The sequence below is a fragment of the Xyrauchen texanus genome, chromosome 6 (genome assembly GCF_025860055.1).
Source record: "Xyrauchen texanus isolate HMW12.3.18 chromosome 6, RBS_HiC_50CHRs, whole genome shotgun sequence".
Taxonomy (NCBI): Eukaryota; Metazoa; Chordata; class Actinopteri; order Cypriniformes; family Catostomidae; genus Xyrauchen; species Xyrauchen texanus.
Genome location: NC_068281.1, coordinates 39,772,273 through 39,790,992, shown reverse-complemented (window position 1 = coordinate 39,790,992; position 18,720 = coordinate 39,772,273). Strand labels below are relative to the sequence as shown.

General features: G+C 47.4%; 1 protein-coding gene across 1 annotated transcript in view; it reads right to left on the bottom strand.

Annotated features, from left to right (window-relative positions):
* LOC127644660 (corticotropin-releasing factor receptor 2-like) overlaps positions 1–18,720 on the bottom strand; it is a 158,016-nt gene that overhangs the window by 120,491 nt on the left and 18,805 nt on the right. The window lies entirely within an intron of this gene.

The following is an 18,720-nucleotide window of genomic DNA, read 5'->3' as shown; positions in this document are numbered from 1 at the left end:
TGTATGGAAAAGAGCACCTAGGACATTCTGCTAATATGTCTCCTTTTGTTTACACATAAAATGATAGTCGTACTTGTATGACTTAAGGATGAGTATGATTCTCATTGTTGGGTGAACTATTCTTTTAAAAATCAGCTTTGATGCCAACTGCTGACCTTTACAGGGGCATTCAGTTGTTATCTAGCTAGCGTTAGCATTACTCTTCTTCGTGCACTTTAAGTACCGATACAACAGTTGTGTTAGATGTTATACTGCCATCTATTGATGTGGATAAGCATGATCATCTTTGCTACCCCCACCAGCTTTGGAATTTCATTTGCTTCTGGAAAATGTCAGAGTTTGAGGTAATTTCTAAAGTTATTTATTACTACTATAATACAATTGCTTTGCCTGAAAACAATTGTCAGAATTCAAGCAAACAGACTTCTACAGTTAAGGACAGATTATTATGGTCCCTCGTAGTAAAGGAGAGATTATAATTTTTTGATGATCAAATTTATAATGTCCATGAATACTGTAATTGAAGAACTTGTTTTGTTTCCAAGCAAACCAACATCATGTTTTACAATCGCTGTGCCAAGCTACTAAACGAATGAAGACTAATGCCATTTCACAGAGGTGGAGGTATATGGGGCCCCCCTTACTATAGCTGTGATAACAAAGAAAATAAGTATGTTCCATTGTATTCTTTTTGCTCTTCACATCACCAAACAACACTGTGCTAAGCATAACCAAGCATATCTGCATAGGCGGCAGCCAATGAGCACAAAGATTTTCTTCTACGACGTTTAGAGAAACACAGCAGACCATGTAATTTCAATATGGTGAAATACATTGGAGGTATGTCCCACATCATGTATGATAAAAACACTTTTTATAGAAAACTATTATGAGCACAGTCTTCATCTCATCTGAGTGTACACCTTTCAGATCATTCTTCACAAAAACACACTTAATTTGTTAATGTGTAAAACTTTTTAGATTAGCCCTAAATTACTGAATAAACCTTTAAAGGATTTCCAATATAGCACGTGGCACAATGTGATGAGCTTATAGAGCCAATTTGAACAATTGAAGCAGATAATGAAAGAGATGAAAAATTTGCTTATTACTGTGCCATAATGGCTTTGACTTCAGTCTGTCTGTGAAAAGAAGTGGGTGAGAACAATTTGATTATAAAGAGTTTACTGAGTGAATATTTTAGGATTTAAAGTTGCTAAAAAGGAACCTTGGAAATAATGTAACATGGAAAAACTCTAAACCCAAGCAAATAAATGTAAAAGAAAAAGAATTTGAAAAACATTAAAAGCATGTTAATTCAACGTGATCTCATGTGTAACGTTGGCTGGTAGGCTGGCAAGCAATGTCAGGCAGACGATGACGATGAAGTGTAGAACCCAAGTGCAGTTTATTCATTAGCGTGAACGAGAACAAAACATAAACATGAACTAGACTAGATTTGACTTGACATGGAACGACATTCAATACATTCAATACCTGACCCAGACACAATGGAAACTTTTGACTTAAATACATGGACATGGGAAATATAAACCAATACACAAACAGAACCTTAAACAAGATAAGACAATGAGCATAAACCAATGACATGATAGAACCACTCGGGCTCGGCGACCATGACGTTGCACTCTGGCTCGGTGGCCATGACGTGGGACTCTGGCTCGGCGGCCATGATGTGGGACTCTGGCTCGGCGGCCATGATGTGGGACTCTGTCTCAGCGGCCATAACGTTGCACTCTGGCTCGGCGGCCATGACGTGGGACTCTGGCTCGGCGGCCATGACATGGGACTCTGGCTCGGCGGCCATGACGTGGGACTCTGGCTCGGCGGCCATGACGAGGGACTCTGGCTCGGCGGCCATGACGTGGGACTCTGGCTCGGCGGCCATGACGTGGGACTCTGGCTCGGCGGCCATGACGTGGGACTCTGGCTCAGTGGCCATGATGTGGGACTCTGGCTCGGCGGCCATGACGTGGGACTCAGTATCATTAAATCCAACCCTGTAGGCCAGACCGCAGAAGTCCTCCACATATTTTTCTATGGAACGCTTGACGTAGACGTATAAGTAGATCTGCTGGGTTAATTTTGGTGTTAATTTTGTATCGTTGGCTGGCAGGCTGGCAAGCAATGACAGGCAGAGGATGACTATGAAGTGTAGAACCCAAATGCAGTTTATTAATTTACGTGAACAAGAACAAAACATAAACATGAACTAAACTAGTCTTGACTTAAATTGACTTGACATGACATGACATGATTTGACATGAACGACGTTACACCAACATTAAATATATTCAATACCAGACCCAGACACAATGGAAACATGAGACTTAAATACATGGACATGAGAAATATAAACCAATGAACAAACAGAACTCTATACAAGATAACAAGAAAATGAGCATAAACCAATGACATCATTGAACCAATAACAAGACTATGAACCAATGGGAAACAGACACAAAGAACATGAGGGAAACAGCATGATCACATGACATGGCAGGGAAACAGGAAATAACATGACACGCAACTACTTTTCAAAATAAAAGACAAACACAAACCATGAACATGAACACATCTAGACGTGACATCATGAGTATTCAAACGCATTCTTACGTAAATTGTGTTTTTTGCACAAGCACATTTACATACTTTTTCACAGACACTGAAACAAACTGTAAAGAGAATTAACAGCATCTAAAACATAATTGTTTTTACGTATGAAAAACTTTAGAGATTAACAAATGTTCATGGATTTTATTGAATCCATGAAAATGTAATTAATGTAATTAATCTGTTGACTTCATGGAATTTATAATCAGCTATATTAATAAAATTTTAAATCACATTCCATCACATTTATTTAACACAGTTGACGCATTTACCTCATTTGACATTGAGGTAAATCCCCCAAAGGAGGATGTACTGTCATAAAGTCCTCGCCGCTGCCGTCTGCCAGGAGGCAGTGCAGCAGGCTGAGAACCATCTGACAGCATGTTCGAGGGCTGGCAAACTGGAATGTTTTTCTTTTTTCTTTCTCTCTCTCTCTCTCTCTCTCTCTCTCTCTCCCCCTCTCTTTCTCTCGGGCTCTCCCACTCTCTTTCTCTCTCCCTCCCCTCATCCTACTCATGTTACCAGGAGGTGGGGAAGACCAGCCAGCAGCAGAACATCCAAAGGGGGGTAGTAGGTCAGGCCGGTTAGTTCCCCAACCTGAATCGGGCGTTGGGAGTACATGACAAGGAGGAGGGCATGGCCGGGCCGTGAGGATGCACACCTGGCACTGACTTGCCCCAATCAGCGGGAGAGAGAGATAAGGAGGAGCCAGGGACACCAGAGAGAGAGAGAGACATGCGGCAGTGTGTGTGTGTGTGTGTACGTGTCACACACACACACACACACACAAACACTGCGAGAGAATGGTGGTGGCATAGTGGGCTAAAGCAAATAACTGTTAATCAGTTAACTGTTAATCAGAAGGTCACTGGTTCATTCCCCACGGCCACCACCATTGTGTTCTTGAGCAAGGCACTTAACTCCAGGTTGCTCTGGGGGGATTGTCCCTGTAATAAGTGCACTGTAAGTCACTTTGGATAAAAGCGTCTGCCAAATGCATAAATGTAAATGTGTCAGCGTGAAGCAGTGTGTTATTGTGTGCAACTGAAAAGTGCTACAATAAATGTTTATGTGTACTGTTCAACCCGGTCCCAGCTTCCTCCTTCCCACACAACAACGAAACTTGTTACACTGATATGCTAGCTAATGACAGGAAATGTTAGCATGCTAAAGAAATCCTTAACACAAGTTCAAGCTCCTTTCTTCACCACTAACCCCCAAAACTAAATATAAAAAAATAAAATAAATTGATCAATTTATGCCAAACAGTGGTGTCTAGGGGCTTGAACCCCTGACCTTCTGGTCAGTAATCCAGAGCCTTAACCGCTGAGCCACCCTGATGGCCACCATTGCCCCTGATACATACATCTATACATGACAAAACACAATCATAAGACATTACTTCAAAAACTCACATTGCTGATGTTATTTTTCATTTAGTAACATGCTATGCTAAAATGTATAAGAACATGCTTTAGTTATGTTTTTAATTATGTTTATAATTCAGTTTATTATTATAATTCTGTTAGCTTTCTTTATTCTAATTATTTTTAAAAAGGGGGAATTTGTTTTACACATACTTCCATTATAAAAAATGGTTTCAAGTTTCAATTATAATAAAGCGTTTGTTCAACAAAAACTGTCACTGTCACTAAGTGTCATTGTAACTGATAATAATAATTGTAATACCGTATACGTGAAACCGTGAAATTTTCTGAGACGGTTATTGTATCATGAAAAATGCCAACACGCTGATATGGTTTCAATGTATTTACCTGACACGATTGGCAGCATGTTGCATCAGCTGCGTGGGAGACAAGGGTTCAGAGCCAGGTCGTAACCACTTTTGAATAATCAATGACGAGCATGATTCAGAGGTTTCACTTTTCCCTCTATCATAATTTTTTTACTCCACTAATGGTTATGGTAAGGTTTGGGTTTGGGTATAGAATCTATAAATATATGGTTCCCTTCCGAGGGAACTCGCACTGCGTCGTTGAAAACGACTCTTTGGGGAACGCTCCTTAGCGTGCGCCTCTGAAGTATGAATGAAACTATTCCAATCTTGATTGGTGTTGCGTCATGACGTAACATGTGACGGCATAACCGGATGCATAAAAGTGGCGCCGGCACACATACACATTAGCTTTACGCTCTTCAGCAAGCGCTCTATGTTGAAATTGTTTGTCTTATTTGGTGTTGTTTGTCTGATTTAAAAATATTATGGCCACCGAACAGTTCAAGAAGTGCGTGCACCCCTGCCCTCGTTTCATTACGGGTAGGGACACGCACGCTTTATGTGTGAACTGTTTGGGAGCACAGCACGCACAGAGCAGCTCTCGAGGGATCTGCCTGTGAAAGTTGTGAAGCACTACCCATGAGAGTGCTGCGCTCCGGTTGGCGTGCTTCGATGAGCACGGTCAGGCTCGCGTTCCCCACGGTTTTGGTCCCGCGTCTGTTGAGGCAGCGCGGCGATTGAAATCGCGGGGTTCGCAGCGGGATTTTGCAGATGAGAATGAGACTGCTGCGGCACGTTCTCATTCTTCGTTTGAGGATCCCGAGCCTACTGTGAGTGGTGCAGAAGCCCGCGTCGCGGCTTCTTCTGCCCATGATCAGGTCCCCTTGCTTGAGCTCACTGCTTCCGAGGAAGTGGATATGCTCAGCATCGATCGCGGACGACCGTGAGCCAAGCACGCCAGTTTTTGGCCAAGCTTATGAGGAGCTGATTGAGGTTGTGACGCGTGCCGTGGCCAGACTGAATATCAGCTGGCCACAAAATGAGCAGGGAACGCAAGTTGAAAGCAAATTAGGCGTGCGTTTCCTGCGGCACAGATCACAAACTCAGCGCCGGGGTTTGCCGTTTTTCCGATCTCCACAAAGATATCTAAAAGCGAGATCGTGGGGTAAACCGCATTCGTCCCGTATCTCCAGCCCCAGTGTTTGATTACGTTTTGGGGCACGGTATATGGGCTAAAACCCGGCGCTGCCTAGTAAGCCCTGCAGAGATACATCTGCTTTAATAAGTAGGGCTTACATGGCCGCACACTATCGGTGTTGGTTTCCGCCGTCTCTGACGCTTCGGGCCACATCAATTTCCAGCGAACGCACAGCGAACGTTAGTGTCAAAAAAAAAATAAAATAAAATAAAAAAACAACAAGCATCAATTGTGGTCACAAGAACCGTATCGACTAAATCCTGCCGGTTTCCTGCTTCAGGAAGTCGGGAACAGTGCTCGAAAAACACCCGAGACCAGCCTTGAGAGACTGGTTCCCTTAGTTGAAGCTTCAGGAAAGAGGTCCTACCGAGGTGGTAGAACCTCGGAGGGCTGTCCCCCGCTGCAGAGCAACCGAGGTTGCTCTCGCAGCGGAGTCCTCAGGAAATCGGTGTCGGTTCCCGCCGTCTCTGACGCTTCGGGCCACATCAATTTCCAGCGAATGCACACCGTGCCGTTCTTGTCAAAAAATAAAAAACAAGCATCAATGGTGGTCACAGAAACCGTATCGACTAAATCCTGCCGGTCTTTCGCTTCAGGAAGTCGAGAACAGTGCTTGAAAAACACCCGAGACCAGCCTCGAGAGGCTGGTTCCCTTAGTGGAAGCTTCGGGGAAGAGGTCCTACCGAGGTGGTAGAACCTCGGAGGGCTGTCCCCGCTGCAGAGCAACCGAGGTTGCTCTCGCAGCGGAGTCCTCAGGAAATCGGTGTCGGTTCCCGCCGTCTCTGGCGCCGGGCCACATCAATTTCCAGCGAATGCACACCGTGCCGTTCGCGTCAAAAAATAAAAACACACATCAATTGTGGTCACAAGGACTGTATCGACTAAATCCTGCCGGTATCTCGCTTCAGGAAGTCGAGAACAGTGCTCGAAAAACACCGAGACCAGCCTCGAGAGGCTGGTTCCCGTAGTAGATTTTGTAGAGGCATGGAATCATCTTCCCAACATATCTGCATGGGTCCTGCATATAATAAAATCAGGGTACAAACTGCAGTTCGGGCACCGCCCCCCCAAATTCTCTGGGGTGGTGCAGACTACAGTGGTTCCGGAGCAGGCTCAGGTGATGGAACAAGAAGTGCAATCTCTGCTGCTGAAGGAGGCCATAGAACGTGTTCCTCATTCAGACAGGAAGTCCGGTCTTTACAGCCGGTACTTTATAGTTCCATAAAAAGGATGGGGTTTTGAGGCCGATTTTAGATCTCAGAGTTTTGAACCGGCCTTTGAGGAGGTTCAGGTTCAAAATGCTTACCATTCCTGTCATCGTGAGTCAGATCAGATCCGAGGACTGGTTTGTCACGATAGATCTAAAAGACGCCTATTTTCATGTACCCATCCTTCCATGTCACAGAAGGTTCCTGAGGTTCAGCTTTGGGGCGAAGCTTACCAATATCGGGTTCTTCCGTTCGGCCTAGCACTCTCTCCCGCACATTCACCAAATGTATGGATGCAGCTCCTGCTCCTCTGAGACTTCAGGGCATCCGCATACTGAATTTTATCGACGACTGGCTCATTCTGGCCCAGTCTCGAGAAATGGCGATTCGACATCGAGATGTCGTTCTTGGCCACATTCGAAGTTTGGGGTTGAGACTCAACACAAAAAGAGTGTGTTACAACCATCCCAGTGCACAACGTTTCTGGGCGTTGTGTGGAACTCTGTTACGATGCAGGCACGCATGTCTCCTGCACGTGTCGAGTCCCTTATGGTGATGGTGTCCGGGTTAAAGCTAGGCCAGGCCATCACTGTAAAGCAATTTCAAAGACTGCTGGGCCTCATGGCAGCGGCATCCAACATTGTACCGTTGGGCCTTCTACACATGAGGCCCCTCCAGTGGTGGCTGAAAGCCAAGGGGTTTTCCCCAGCGGGAATCCATTTCAGTATAATCAGAGTAGCAGCGCAGGTGCCTTCGTTCTCTGCTAATATGGAAGAAACCTTGGTTCCTGTCCCAAGGGCCAGTGTTGGGAGCGTCATGTCGCCGGAAAACCGTTTCGACAGGCGCCTCCCTCACTGGCTGAAGCCGGTCATGGGCGGCCGCTTTGCCAGGGGTCTGTGGCAGGACCATCATCATTCTTGGCACATAAACTGTCTAGAGATGTTGGCTGTGTTCAGGGCTCTGAGGAGCTTCCTTCCAGACATCAAAGGTTACCATGTCCTAATGCGTTCGGACAATACATCAGTGGTAGCTTATCTGAACCGACAAGGAGGACTCAGATCGCGCCCTCTGTGCAGACTGGCGCATCAGATAATTCTTTGGTCCCAAGGGAAAATACTGTCTATCAGAGCAATGTATATTCCGGGGTTCAGAATCAGGGAGCAGACATCCTGTCGAGGCAGGGGCTGAGGCCGGGGAATGGAGACTTCATCCAGAGGTGGTGAAGTTGATATGGGACAAATTTGGACCATCAGAAGTGGATCTGTTAGCGTCTCGAGAGACGTCCCACTGTCCACTTTGGTTCTCCCTCTCACATCCAGCCCCACTGGGGTTGGGCGCCATGGTACAGGCTTGGCCGAGGCCTCGCCTGTACTGCGTTTCCCCTGATCGCTCTGCTCCGGGAGTCCTGGAAAGGGTCCGCCAAGAGGGCATCAGTCTACTTCTGGTTGCCCCCATGTGGCCGGCCCAGTATGGTTCTCAGACATAATTTCACTCCTGATAGCTCCGCCATGGCAGATTCCTCTGAGGAGGGATCTGTTGTCTCAGGCGGGGGGCACAGTCTTCCACCCTCGTCCAGAGCTGTGGAAACTGTGGGTCTGGCCCCTGAGGGGGTTCAGTACCTAAATGCTGGTCTATCAGCGGGGGTGTTTGAAACCATACTTAGCTCTAGGGCTCCGTCTACTAGGAGATTATATGGCCTCAAGTGGAATGTGTTCTCCACTTGGTGTAGAGAACATGAAGTAGATCCAGTTAACTGCCCGGTGGCTTCAGTTCTGGAGTTTCTTCAAGATCGTTTCTCTGCGGGTCTCTCCCTTCCACACTTAAGGTGTGCGTGGCTGCCATTTCGACGTTCCATGCACCACTGAGTGATGGGCCTCTGGGGAGGCACCAGCTGGTCATTCGTTTTCTCCGTGGTACATGGAGGATGAGACCGACAACCAGGTCCAGGGTTCCTGCCTGGGACCTGGCGGTGGTTCTCGAAGGGTTATCCCTGGCCCCCTTCGAACCCCTTCAGTCGGCTTCACCCAAGGACCTGACGTTCAAGATGGCTTTTCTCTTAGCTATTACCTCTCTAAAGAGGGTGGGTGATCTTCAAGCCCTGGCAGTGACGCCAGCTTGCTTGGAGTTTGCCCCTGGCGGAGTTAAAGCCATTTTACACCCGAGACCTGGCTATGTGCCTAAGGTGCCGTCTAACACGGCACGGTCTACTGATCCTGCAGGCTTTTCATCCTCCACCTCATGTGTCGGCAGAAGAAGAGAGGCTCCATTTGCTCTGCCCTGTCAGAGCTTTGAGCGCTACCTCGAGAGGTCCTCTTCTTGGAGGAGGTCGGACCAACTGTTAGTGTGTTTTGGGTCACCTAAGAAGGGGCTCCTGCCTCGAAACAAACCATTAGTAATTGGATTGTTCAGGCTATTATCTCGACCTACAAGGTGCGCAATTTGCCTTCACCTTTGGCCGTGAGGGCTCATTCAACTAGAGGCATGGCGTCCTCTAGGGCTCTCTTATCGGGAGTACCCCTCCAGGAGATCTGTGAGGCAGCCGGTTGGGCTACCCCGCACACTTTCATCAGGTTTTACAGTCTGCACCTCCCTAGTACGCCTGGCGCACGTGTGCTCTCGTCCTAGCTGAGTGCCTGAGTTCAGTTTCACCCTAGGGCAGGCCTTTTTTCGGTGCGTGGCCTAGTGGGCATTCGTTCCCCAAAGAGTCGTTTTCAACGGCGCAGTGCGAGTTCCCTCGGAAGGGAACGTCTCGGGTTATGACTATAACCCTTGTTCCCTGAGAAGGAACGAGACACTGCGTCGTCCTGCCACGCCCCTCAAGGCCTGAGAGCGGCTTGCTTCATCGCTAGGCTAATGTGTATGTGTGCCGGCGTCACTTTTATGCATCCGGTTATGCCGTCACATGTTACGTCATGACGCAACACCAATCAAGATTGGAATAGTTTCATTCATACTTCAGAGGCGCACGCTAAGGAGCGTTCCCCAAAGAGTCGTTTTCAACGACGCAGTGTCTCGTTCCCTTCTCAGGGAACAAGGGTTATAGTCATAACCCGAGACGTTTTCTCTTCATTGTATAACATCATGTAAAGCTGAAAACAACATTAGCTTTTGGCAATTTCTCCTGGACATTAATGGAGCTCATACTTGCCAATATGCCCTACAACACTTACCGCTTTGGCCACTAGAGGCAGTGTTTAGAAATTTCGGTCAACAGATACTGATTTTGACAAAAGTGGATCTACTTTTTCCAATTTCACTGTAAGATCAGGCTGGAATTCAAAGGTGTTTTTTCAATAACATGTTAATACTGGAGATGTTGAGTGCCTTGAAGGCAGCTCAACTTCTGAATGGCATAGCAGCGGTTGTATCACGCTAGACAATGAAGGACCTTGTGACACATTAGAGAGGTCAGGCACACATGAAAATCTCTGAAAAGGAATGTGCCACGAACAAGCACAAAAGGAGTGAGCAGCTTTAAATGATGCATAAACCCCTTAAGCAACCTCTTCTGCCTCCATTAATATTTATATGCATCAGGCAAACTGGGAAGTGGCAATTTATAACAGCTTACCTGAAGAGATATGGAATTCAGTGAGACCTTTGATTCTGTTGAGTGTTGCTAGTGAATAGGGTGGTCACGATAGCAACATTTCAGTAATCAAATCCAATACCAATTCAGATATCACAGCAAACACTATACTAATTTCTTATTTAAGTAAACATTGTATCAAGTTATCATGCAAATGATTTATTATCATTCAGTAATAAAATCAGACCAAAGAAACACTAAGCAAGCAATAGAACAAATAAAGACAATAGCACAAAGAAACAAATTAGCTGAGGAAAGGGATAAATGCGGCAGAACGTGGCAGTTTGGGAGAGAGAGCCACATGCAGCTGCCATGTGTGTGTTTATGTTTCTGTCTTTTTGTTTAAGCTCTTATTAAATATGATTTTGTTCAGCCAGTTCCCATTCCAAACCTTAACCTTGTTACATATATATATTCTGTTATATTTTGATGTTTTATTTTTCATATATCATAGAGATGATGCAACAGGATTCATTAATTCAACACATATTGAGCTACATATATGAGGCCTCCTAACCCTGAGGCCCTACAGCCTCCTCCCAGGTCGCCTGACCCTGTCCTATGGCCACCTCCTAGGCCACCTAACCCGGTCCCTGTCCTACGGGCGCCTCCCAGACCTCCTGACCCCGTCCCCTTGGTCTCCTGGCCGTCCGCCGGATTTGCTCTGGTATAATATATATATATATATTATTTCTGTTAAAAAAAATATGCACAAAAGAGCTTTACAGTATTAATGACAACATCTGATAACCTGAGGCAAAAGGCTGCCATGGCTGAATCTGATCCTGAAATTCAGTACACTTGCTTTTGTGATATTGCTTACTGATAATAATTGTAATAATATAACCATTTAATATTATATTATGTGATTATGAGTAGTATTGCAACTACTTTGAATATTACACTTTTATATAGTAGTAATATTTTTCTGTCGTAATGTCTTTAATTTCACGCATCCGGTTGAATAGAGCTCTCATTTCACTGAGACTTTTATTTTGAAAGATCTTTGAAGTTCTTCCTATTTGTGAAGTGTTCGTTACAACAAGCTTCCTGTGACTCGCAAGCTGAAATCTCCGAGCTGCAATGGTGAAACCGGTCATTTGAGAGTTCACAGCTGATTATAAACTAAATGCTCTGCAGCTCTGCAGATGGATACTATTAGACACACTGCATGAAAATGAAGCATTAGTAGCGTGTGTTGCGTTTATGTCTGTGCCTGCTTGTGTGTGTGTGTGTGTGAAGGAGATGACAGAGCAGGACAGAGCCTCTAATTCGTTCTGTGGCATGCAAATGACTGTATATTATTTCATTTAATGACATCCTTCTGCTGTTTAATGATCACACTTGGCCATATAAAACTTTTTTATTATTATTTTCAAATGGTCTTTGATTTAATCTCAAAACTCTCACATTATATTACATTTGGCTAATGGCAGCATATTTTAATATGGTACAGAAATTAAAGATTAATCATAGCATTTAAAATTCTTTAGTATCAGGATATTTCGTTAGTACCGGTATACCACGCAACCCTAATAACATGATCACACGGAAAGTCAGCATGTTGTTTCTGAGTGTTCTGGTGCCCTATTGGCCACATTATGCTGACTCGCAGACAAGTGCCATCTCCTATCAGACATTTTTGCATCGGTTTCTCTGGGTTTACCTTCCCTTGTGGTGTGACCAAAAGTGTGGCACATCAGCAGTGTGGGAGACCCGAGTTCAGATACTGCATTGAAACCAGGAAATAATTGCATTTGCATAGCCAGTAACGAGCACAATTTGAAGGTTGCATTTTTTCCCTCGATCACTATTTATGGCTGATGGTTAGGTTTAGGTTTTGGGTTTGGAGAAAAGGCTGTATGTCTGAAAGCAACTACAGAAATGTACAATATCAACATATTAACAGCATCTAAAACATAAACTCTTTGAGAGAATGTACAATGTAGAGACTTTATAAATCTTTATAAATCCTCTCACGACTGGAATTTTTGCGGTACACAATCAGACACACTCAGACACAATTATCAGCGAATGATAGCAACACTTATTTTGATAAATCATGATGAGACATATGAAAGTCATTTGCACTCTTTGTACGACTGAATTAAAATATCATCAAAGCTCAACAAGTAGGAAATATAGGTGAAGAACTGTGTAACATTAAAATATGTTTCAAACAAAAACTTTAGAAATCATAGAACAGAATTAAATGCTATGTATGTTTATAAGTGACTTACAGTGCCCTTATTACAGGGACAATCCCCCCAGAACAACCTGGAGTTAAGTGTCTTGCTCAAGGACACAATGGTGGTGACTGTGGGGATCGAAACAACAACCTTCTGATTAACAGTTGTGTGCATTAGCCCACTACGCCACCACCACTCCATATTTTCTCCTTATTTTCCTGGTCAATGGCTGTGCCGATGCCAAAAAAACCCCACTCCAAATGTATGTGTGATGCTCCTGTTCTACCCGCTCTGTAAGGGACTCGAACTGGCATCTCCGACATGGGAGGCGGGTGCACTGAAAAGGAGGCTGAAGGCTTCAGCCCCTAGCAACAGTCACTAGTGTACCTCTTGATGTAAGGAGAGTGTGGTTTATACACATTACACAGCAATCTATCAGGTGAGGGTATACTGGGTTGGAAATCTCAAGGATTAATAGTGGTGCTTTTCTTATTACATCACGTGTTGTTCTGAAAGCAAAAAGAAACAAATGAAACACCGAATGTTGGCTGTCATCCGCGCAGCCTGACCGAAGCAATGTGGGCTCATGTACTTATGCAATTAATTGAAAGCGAAGCGCTGCCAACTCGTGATGCGCGAATGGCTTGCACGCGCTGCACGAGTCTGTTTGGTATACTGCAGTCTCGTCACATTTGATCTTTTTGTTTAGCCTCCCATTCAGCTCATGAAAACACACTGCGTGATCATGAGGAAGGATTACATGTAGATGTATTTTTATAAATAAAACAGTCTACTCCACTCTCACTGTTTCTGGCATGCCGGTGATTACCACTTTGCATGCTAGTGCTGGTATGCGTGCCTTAGGTAGAACAATTATTTACATTTTTGATGCTGTAAATATGTTGGCATTATTTGTTTTATAATTGTGGATCCAAACTAACAAAAATGTTTGTGTGCTAAAACCAAGCATTATGTATGAACACTAATGAAATCATATTGAAACAGTAGTATAAACACAAGGACGAAGTGTTAGGATGTGATGGATTTGTGGAGTGAATGTGTCAGGGTGCTGCACTTCCACATATCCCATTAGCAATGCACTTACAATGCACAAACTCTGGCATGACTTCAACAGGTTTTTATCATACATGACAAGACAAATGCTTTTGTGTTTCCCTCTGCGTATGCTGAAGGGGGAATTTTGGCCTGTATTTTCAGGCAATGTTTATAAGCCAAATCGACTACTTACACAGAAAAAAGAAAGTCATATGGGTTTGGAACAATATAAAGATGAGTAAAAGATGACAAAATTGTATTTTATTTTTTCTAATCTAGTACAATACAGACGTACTGACAGCATCTAAACACAGATGCTTTAATGTAAATACAGCTTAAGAAATTGCAAATATATATTTTAGTTACATATTAATTATTCTATTTTATAGATATTTTACAGTAGATCCCCTAAACCAACCCTAAATGCAACCACCTCTTCACTATATATATATATATATATATATATAATCTAAAATGTAACAATAATTTTAAGTGTGTGTGTGTGTGTGTGTGTGTGTTTGGGTGGTTTACGAGAAAAACGTCTAGGTTACGCATGTAAACTCCGTTCCCCGATGGGGAAGACACAACGTCTCGTTCCCTCCATCGGGGAACGGAGGTTACATACGTAACCTAGACGTTCCCCTTCTGTCGCTCTCTCCACGTTGTGTCAGAGAAGCGACACTAGGGGTCCACTTTTAAACGTGCCATGCGCTGAGCCGTGTACGTGAACTGCTGACAGGAGCGGGCAGGTATTTCTTAAGTGCAAAGGCGACCAGCTGTATCAGGCTGCACGTAGCCTTCCCCAACTCCCCATTAAAGCCATCAGAATCCTTCTGGTTACCCTGGAGGGGGGAACAAGGTGATGGCTGCCAACCTGGGAACGGGCCAAGCCTGGCTGGGCCTCTTTTCTCTCTATGTTTCTCGCATAGAGCAACTACAGCCAGGGCCCTTACATGCATTAAGGGAAGGGGGTCATACCCCGTTTCCTATTCTTTCAGGGGGAGAAGACCCTTCGGAGACCACACCTACCCTGCAGGGGAGGCAAAGAGTGGCGAATACAACACATGGCCACTTAGGACCTATGTGGGAAAGTTGGTGCGGTGATAGATCCAGCCTCGTAGAGGGGGGAAGCTTACAGCACGGCGACCGAGGCAGCTGTAACGGCCTAAGGGAGACACGGAAGTCCGCTCATGAGGGGACAGTACCGCGGAATTACACACAGGGGGACAATTAGAACAGGAGGCCTTAACCTGTGGAGAACCTATTCCAGTACAGGGTAGATTGATTACCCGTAGTGACTTGGGTCGGCGAGTTCCTCCGCTGAACTGCGGACCTAAAAGGGCTAGGGAGGAATCAACCAGGGACCCGAGGATGGGGTCTCCTGGGAACAAAGGCACGCTATTTTACCTTGGCTGAGGGAAAGGGCGCTAGGCACAAGCGATTCACCCGGCCAGAACGTCAGCGTGTTACCGAGTTCTATGGGCTCGGACCTGAGAAAACACGAAAGAATCTCACAAAAGTGTTGGGTGTTGCCCACCCTGCTGCTCTGCAGATGTCTACTAGGGAGGTGCCCCTGGCCAGTGCCCATAAGGATGCAACACTCCTGGTTGAGTGAGCTCGGACACGCAGGGGGGGGGCACGGCCTGGGTGTGATAAGCCAGTGAGATGGTGTCGACAACCCAGTGGGCGAGCCTCTGATTGGAGACAGCGTTCCCTTGCAGGTCCCCGACCCTCTTGATGGAGGCGAGCCCGATCAGCAGTGCGGTCTTCAGAGAGAGGGCCCTGAGTCTAGCGCGGAAGGGGGGTCTCTGAAGGCCCGTGAGGACGATCGAGAGATCCCAGGAGGGAAACAGGTTAGGCTGGGAGGGAGTTAGCCTCCGGGCACCTTTTAGAAACCTGATAATTAAGTTGTGCTTACCTAGAGACTTGCCGTCTATCGTGTCGTGGTGAGCCGTGATAGCGTTGACATACACCTTAAGGGTGGAGGGGGACAGCCTTTTCTCCAGCCTCTCCTGTAGAAATCACGAGCACTGACCTAACCGCGCACTTCTGTGGGTCTTCAGCCCGGGAAGAACACCAGTTTGCGAACAAGTATCTATGACGGTCGATGGAAGACTGGCTAGATCTTCCGCATCCCGTCCAGGGGCCAGACGTGGAGGTTCCAGAGGTCTGGGTGCGGGTGCCAGAGCGTGCCCTGTCCCTGAGAAAGAAGGTCCTTCCTCGCCAGGGAGGGGCTGTCGCGAGGAGTGTGAGGTCCGAGAACCATGTCCGGGTGGGCCAGTAGGGGGCCACCAGAATGACTTGCTCTTCGTCCTCCCTGACCTTGCACAGCACCTGTGCAAGAAGGCTCACTGGGGGAAATGCGTACTTGCGCAGCCCCACGGGACAGCTGTGTGCCAAAGCGTCTGCTCCGAGGGGAGCCTCTGTCCTGGCATACCAGAGCGGGCAGTGGGAGGTTTCTTGGGAGGCAAACAGGTCTACCTGGGCCTTGCCGAACCGGTCCCAGATCAGCTGGACCAACTGGGGGTGGAGCCTCCACTCTCTGCTGGGCAAGCTTTGTCTCTACAGCGCGTCCGCTATCACATTGAGGTTTCTGGGGATGTGAGTGGTGCGCAGTGACATGAGTCGCTGCTGACTCCAAAGGAGGAGATGACGGGCGAGCTGTGACATGTGGCGGGAGCATACTCCGCCTTGGCAATTTATGTAGGCTACCACTGTGGTGCTGTCTGTCCTGACTAGGACATGTTTGTCTCGAATTAATGGGAGAAACTTCCTCAGGGCAAAGAAAACAGCCAGCAGCTCTAGGCAGTTGATGTGCCAACGCAGTGGGGCCCTGTTCCAACCGCCTGCGGCTGCGTGCCCGTTGCACACGGCGCTCCAACCCAGTTTGGAGGCGTCGGTTGTGACCAGAACACGTCGGGACACCTGCTGCAAGGGTACTCCTGCCCGTAGAAAGCAGAGGTCTGTCCAGGGTTTGAAGGTTTGGCGACAGGCGGTGGTGATTCTCACACAGTGCGTGCCGCGGCTCCATGCAGTCCAACTCCAATCCGAGAAAAGAGATGCTCTGAACCGGGGTGAGCTTGCTCTTTTCCCAGTTGACCTGAAGCCCCAAGCGGCTGAGGTGCCTGAGCACCTGGTCTCTGTGCACGCATATTAACTCTCGCGAGGGGGCCAGGATGAGCCAATCGTCGAGGTAATTGAGTATGCCTATGCCGGCTTCTTGGAGCGGGGCAAGAGCTGCCTCTGCGACTTTCGTGAAGACACGAGGGGACAGAGACAGGCCGAAGGGGAGGACTTTGTACTGATACGCCTGGCCGTCAAACGCGAACCTTAGGAAGGGTCGATGACGAGGGCGGATTGAGACATGGAAGTACGCGTCCTTCAGGTCTACCGCTGCGAAACAATCTAGATGCCGGACGCCAGATAGAATTTGTTTCTGGATGAGCATTTTAAATGGGAGTTTGGTCAGAGCCCGGTTGAAAACTTGCAGGTCCAAGCCTTTCTTGGGTACAACGAAGTAAGGGCTGTAGAAACCCTTCTTCGTTTCGGTTGGAGGGACAGGCTCTATCGCGTCTTTGATTAGAAGAGAGGCGATTTCTTCGCGCAGGGACTTGGCATGTTCGCCGTGTACTGCGGAAAAATGGACGCCCACGAAGGGGGGCGGAGGCTTGGCAAACTGAATTGCGTAACCGAGTCGAATGGTCCGGTGCAGCCAGCGTGACAGGTTGTGCAGTGAGAGCCACGCCTCTAAACTCCGTGCTAGGGGCACCAAGGGGACGAGTATTTTGGACGTACCTGGCGGGGCTTCTCAGCGGTGCGAAACAGGTAATGCGGCGTCGGGAGGCAGTAAAGCGGCCCGAGGCTCTGGTGCTGAGAATAGACTCAAAGCACTTACCTTGCTCCGCGCACCCGGCAGGGGGCGGGTTCGTGACTGAGGAGGAGGTCTGGTGTTGGCGTCCTCTGGACTCGTCTGAACCGGCCGGCCGGGGAACAGTCGTGGGGCAGTGGCGGCGAGGGCGGATGAGCAGGTGGCGGTGTGACGAGTGGAGAGGGGTGCTCTCCACGAAGACGTCAGCTCATCATGCACCTCCGGGAAGAACGGAACCGGGTTGGGGCGAGGCTGTGAGCGGCGCCCAGACCCCAGAAACCAGTCATCCAGCCGTGATGGCTGTGGGGAGGATGGAGGGTTCCAATCCAAGCCCACGTTGTTGGCTGCCCGGGAAAGCATGTCGGCCATCGGCAGCCCAGGGGAGTCCTCAGCGTCAGATACCGCGCCCTCCGATGCCGCGGCGAGCTCAACTGCTTCGGTCTCAGGAGGGTAGGCTGACTGGCTGTAAGGCGAGTCGCCGTTGCCTCGAGCACGGACGGGAGTCAATGAGCGTGCCGGGGTGTGGGTGGTCCGAGGGGGCGTACCCGGCGGAGCTGCAAAATCGCCTCCATAGCCAACCGCATCGTCCTCAATCCCGTGGGAAGAAGGAGCAACACGGGGGGCGGCTGGAGTGGCTTGCTTACGGTTGTAAGCGAGCCGCGACCGCAATGTTGTCATGGTCATGTTCTCGCAGTGAGAACATGAACCATCCACAAACGCAGTCTCGGTGTGATCGCCAACAACACAAGACAACGCCTGTGGCCGTCTAAAGCGGAGAGCACTCTACCGCATCCAGGAACAACACAGGGGTGGAAAGGCATCTTTATAAAGACGCGTCCTTAAAAGGACGTTCAACGCCGCTGTGTTTTGCTCTTTTAGAGGAAATTACTCTTTTAAATAAAATCACTCTTTTGTGAAAAAACTCGTGAGAGTTATTTAATCTGCGCTGTAGAAGCGCCCAGGGGCAGGAATGCACAGCCGTGCAAACAGGAGAAAGCCGCTGTTGTGCGCCGTAAGGTCCAACAGCATGCAACAGAGGAATGACAGGAACTGGTGTGTAACTCGCAACAATTGCAGACACGACCATCGGCTCCGAAGAAATTTTCTGAATGAACTCCTGTATTCACCCCGCTTAAATACCCGTATGTCCGGGGGCGGGATATGCAAATACCGTCTGCCAACTTCTCATTGGCCTTTTTTCATAAGACAGAGGTAAATATCGGTGCTCAAGAGAGACCAC